At 36.9% G+C, this 5482-nt stretch overlaps 1 pseudogene; it reads right to left on the bottom strand.

Moving 5' to 3' along the window:
- Positions 1-324: 324 nt before the first annotated feature.
- On the bottom strand, positions 325-2081 carry LOC144535615 (uncharacterized; annotated as a pseudogene).
- Between the last annotated feature and the right edge of the window lie 3401 nt (positions 2082-5482).

Genomic DNA, 5482 nt, shown 5'->3' on the forward strand with positions numbered 1-5482 from the left:
TAGTAATGACTGCTCCTTCTTCATTCACTGCCCTGAACTTTCCGTCAAGCCTCCCTTGCTAATAACAGACCAGGCATATATGTTGCTATCTGAAGGCGTCAGCAGTGTGGCTGTAACGTGGCCTCCTGGTCTTCAGACATTTGATAAGAGGTGTGTTAATCACAGAATCTCATTCCCATTCAGAGATTTACTATGTAGAGTTTATTCCCAGTGCCTTTGACATGCTTTGGACTCTTGTCACCAAAGCAGACTCCTGTCTGACCTTGAGTTTTTGTCTGCCATGCATGTTAGAAACCACTTACTGCCATTGAGCCAGTAGGGAGCCTACGTAGTGTCGGCCTCCCAGATAATAATATTTCCATTGCTGGAGGCAGTAACCAGTGTATTTGTCATGGACATCCATTGAGAAATGTCATCTAAATAATCATGCTTCAAATCTGTTGTCATATCCGTGTATGTCAGGTCATAAATGATCTTGGAGTTCCTTCGACACAAACACCCTATCATCTACAGGCATTACCTGTCACCTCACTTTAATGCGATAACAGGAAGAATGGCAGAGCTCTGTTCCGTTGTTGAAGTTCAAAGTTTAACTTTCTATCCTGGGAAATTGTGATCAGTCTGCGCTTTAATCCATCAAATGAAATAGCAATGTGCCCACATGCTGAACTGGAGTGACCTTGAACTTTGCATGACCGTTCCTGTTAAGATATCCCACACTGTCACCACGCCATTTTGGCAAGTAGAGACAACCTGTTTGAAAATGTTGTGATAGAGCACAGCACAGGGTCTTGTCATGCGTGTTAATGCTGTCTTTAAACGCATCTGTTCCTCTTCCAGATGTTGCCAATATCTGTGTAGCTAGGACTAACTCATTGTTATGTGTGTTGTAACACACACTGGATATAAGGCTCTGCATCATTTCTTTAATCTTGAAGCTTTGCAAACAGATCATTGCATCTCGGACCAAACACGTACATGGTGGTCCTCGATAAACAGCGAAAACTTTTTCCTTGGGATTTAACATTATGTGGGTGATGGGTTTGACATGTCCTTTAATTCCTGGATGCATGACGGTGTTTTGTGGAAACCACACCCTCAGTAGAGGCGTCAGTCCCACCGGTCAGCAGATACAGAGGGAAGTGGAGTATTCTACACAGGTGAAGAATTCCATATGTCCTCTGCTCTCAAAGACTTTTGTAGACAATTTGGTTGTGGATGTCTTGGGTAGAGAAGCGAGGACCATTGTCTTGGATGAACTACCGCAGATGGCAAATGAGCTAAGTGATGGAAAGTATCGGATCTGACTGCAAATGTCATGAAAGATGTTGACCTTCACACATAGAAAGTCTTTAGAGGTGTTTTTTAAGAGGGTTGAAACATAAACAGTTGGATAATCCCGCAGAGAGATTTTCTCGTATGCATCTTTGAAGAAGAGGCCGTTTTCATGTATGTTGTAGGAGATAAACACAGACAAAAAACCTTTTACATGTAAAGGAAAACATTGCTTTAGTGCCATTGGACCAGTAGTTCTTGTTATTCACTATGTTGTCCTCTACTATTAAAGAAGTGGCTGGTTGAAAACAGCAGAATTCATTGCAGCGATAGAATATTAGTTCCCTGTCAAGAGTGGAATGGCAGGTGTTTTAGTTCTCTGATGTAGACCATGTCATTAACATGCATTTTCTTGTTGTGTGAAAAAGGAAGAGTGTTTTCCTTTTTGTATAATTGAACTGGGTATGGGGTGTTAAAGCTGTCAGGCCAGAAGTTGAGGATACCATTCGAGCTGATGGAGAGATATTGACCTTTTTGGTAAGGGCTGGTTTGTCCAAATAAAACCTCAGAACCACAATCAGGTTCCCTGTCATTCTCAAAGGGACGGTGAATCAGGCAGATGGTGCTTTATGGTGATCCACAGATATCATTTTGATAGGTTTGGGAAAGCTTTGATTTTTAAAATCCATGCTTTGTGATGCCTTGTTTTTATTCACCAGGTAGTCTGTTAGTTCCCCAATGTCCACACCTCCATCTCCATTTGTGTCAATCTTCATGTGGAGGGCAATGAGATCTTCTTCATCCATAGTAGGGAATAACTCCTTCATTGCCTCACAGAATTCCTCAATGTCCAATCCTCCACCTCCATCCGCATCAGCCTCACGAAATAGCCTTACAATCTCTTGCAGATTTTCAGCAGTAAACATTTTGTCCGTCTTTGTAAGTTCACTTCTGGTATCCATTGTAGCCTTCTCAGTTAGGTCCTCCTCTGTATCTGTGTGTCCTTCTATTACAATATATATATATATATATATATATATATATATATATATATATATATATATATATATATATATATATATCCGAATTAACCAGTTAAATAGTGTTGCTTAAGAATTAAAGTGTCAACCCTTAAGCTGTCAATGCTGGTTTAGTCAAATTTCTATTTGAGTGAAAACAATGGAATTGAGCTGAGAGTTTAGCAGTCTGGAGCAATGACTATAATTCTATTTCTATGTTCTGGAGTGTTGTTGTTGAAACTTGAGCTGCAAGTTCTCAGAATTGTGTGCAACATTCTGTTTCTGTGTACCAAAATGTGCAATGGATCGAAGATAGTGACCTACGTGAAAGATAGTGACCTAAGAAAAGATTAAAGCATCCCAACACGTGAAAGTCACATGAAAGCCAATGATGATGTCATAGTTTGTTATGAAGTGAATGATTGTTTTTGAAAAAACTTTATTCAACAACAATTTATAACAAACAAATACAGACAAGACAACTTTTCATCTCATTGCATTTCTACAAGCAATTAACAATTCAACATTCACAGCTTTAAATCGTAATTCATCTGCAGAAAAACAAATTTTCCCTTTACAAACCAAGCCATTTTTGAGCGTTTTGTACATCATTCACACAAAGAATTATTTACATTTGTACAAACTTAACACCAGTGGTGGAATGTAACTTACTCCAGTACTTAAGTCCAAATGTTTAACTTTAACTACAATTTCCTGATGATACTTACAGACTCGTTTACTTAAGTAACATTTTAAATGCAGGAGTTTTACGGTTTTTTTACATTGTGATATTAGTACTTTTAATGAAGTAAATTATCTGAATACTTCTTCCATCACTGTTTACCACTAGGCTGCACTGTGTTTTGGTGCCGAGGCTTGCAATCTCTGTCGCGGATTGGATGAATTTTCAACACATTTTTTTTTTTTTTTTCAACACATGGCTATGCATGAGAGTCTGTCAGCTGTCATGGCTGCCGTCTTTTAGAGGGAAAAACATAGAATTTTATGCATTTTTTTTTTTTCTTCAATTTTTGAAGTTGGACTTCTTCTATGTGAGTTTTTTTATCCACTTAGTGGTTTTTTGGCTTAACGTTGGAGCTTTTTTACATAATGACCGCACGTTTTATCGACATGCATTCAACAATTTGTTTTTTTCACCTTCTTTCTAGGGTAAGTGGTTTTTCTTTGATCTTTTAAACAAAACAGGCTTTTTTCAAACCCGCCGGCGGGTTTTGGGGTTAGGATGGTTAAAGCATGGTTTAGATTTATGAATATATTTGCCTAATAATAACATGAGGTTAATACATTTCGCTGTAGTCAAAACCAGTGATGACACTCTTACAGTCTATTTTAACTTGCATCTTTGTTTTGCATAGTATAAATTCTTCCAAGTCTGACAAAAGCTTCATGGAATAATAAATGTACCGTTTCAGTGTCATTATCACAAAAGCTACATTTGGCATCAATCTCTGTTTTTTGATACGTGTAAATTGGATGGGTATGTATTATGCAAGATTTTAAGGTGTATCTCCTTTACGTAGTTATTTATACAGAATTTAAAGGGCAAAAGCCAAGCATTTTCCCATCCTACCTCTGAGTAAATAATTCCAAAATAATTTCCCTCTTGGTGTTATCCTGCTTTTGTTCTGAAATATTTGTCTGATATTTTTGTTTTTACATTTAGGACTTTGAATTACTATTCCATTGAGATGCAACTTTAATTCTGTTCTCTCACCAATTCCAGCTTGAGTTTTCATTAGCTGGTGGATGCCAGATGGTATAGCTTCGCTTACTGAACTATATTCTTTAAAAGTCATAGGAAATGCTTTGGTTCTCAGGACATTTTTTCATAACCTAATATATTTCCAGTGTCGTCATAAAGGTCCTCTATGAGAAGTATGTTTCTATCTATCCAATTTTTAAAGTGAATAGATTTTTTCTTAATAGTAATATATTCATTATTCCAGATTATTGTTTTGTGTGGAGAGAAATCATGTACGTAACATAACTTCCATGCCATCAAGGCCTGCTGGTAGAAGTTGGACAACTGTAGAGGTGACTTTGCAATGTTAAAATTACAGAACAAGAGAAATTGAAGCCCTCCTACCTGTTGAAATATATTATGAGGAATGAAGAACCAAAATGGATTTGGGGTTTTCTAGATATTATTTAAGACTTTACTTTAAATGTGTTGTTCATATTAACAAAATCCAACATTTCAAAGCCACCTTCACGTGTTTTACATTGGTGGTGTTTATTGCTGCAAACTAAATCAATAAGCATTTTGTTGATTTCTTTGCATGTCGATTCATTAACGGCTAAAGAAAGAGCTGGGTTTAAAAATCTGCACACACCCTTTGCTTTGGTTAACGGAATTCTGCGTATTGTGGATAGATATCTTTGTAGCCACGTTAAATATCATTTAAAAAAAATCACAAGTTTTACCTTTAATGCAGTGTGCTATTTATTGCTAGCGATTGCCAGATGAAGCTTCATGAATAATTAGTTGTATTTTTTGACCCAATTAGATGGTTATACCAAGAACCCCACCATCTTTGTTAATAGAACAAGGCTCAAAGAATGGCAATTCACTGTGCTTTAAACCCTTTGTTGAATAGAGACCACTATCTATTTGGCTCAGGAAATAAAGAATATGATCTGTGAAGCTTCAGTTCAATATCACTACTTTATGCTTTATGGAACAGCTCGTAAGCGTAATAGTCATATAAATTAATCAATTGATGCCTGAATTTCTTCCGACATTGTCATTGAGATAAAATGGAAATATAATTCGTGAATAATGAATGTTGAAATACCTGCCTTGAGTATTGTTAAATTTGAACTTTTAGTACAGTATAATAGAGCTTTACAACAGCTTAATCATCTTCAATCTTTTCTTTACTCCTGCACTAATTACTACCTTTCAGTTTAACATCTTAACGGGTTAGTCGCTTTTGGCTAACAATGTCACATCACATAGCCTCTGATGACCACCAGCTAGATCTGCCTGGAATCAATCTGATGATGGCTGGGCCAAGTGGTTTTCTTGCTCACCGATTATATGGTCCATTGCTATTATTAAAGATGAGTCAAACATTTTCTTAAACACACATAAATATGCCATTTGCGTCTGTGGACAGACGCAAATGGACCAAAGGGTATACTGTAGTAAATCTCTGGAGAGGAAA

The sequence above is a fragment of the Sander vitreus genome, chromosome 20 (genome assembly GCF_031162955.1).
Source record: "Sander vitreus isolate 19-12246 chromosome 20, sanVit1, whole genome shotgun sequence".
NCBI lineage: Eukaryota > Metazoa > Chordata > Actinopteri > Perciformes > Percidae > Sander > Sander vitreus.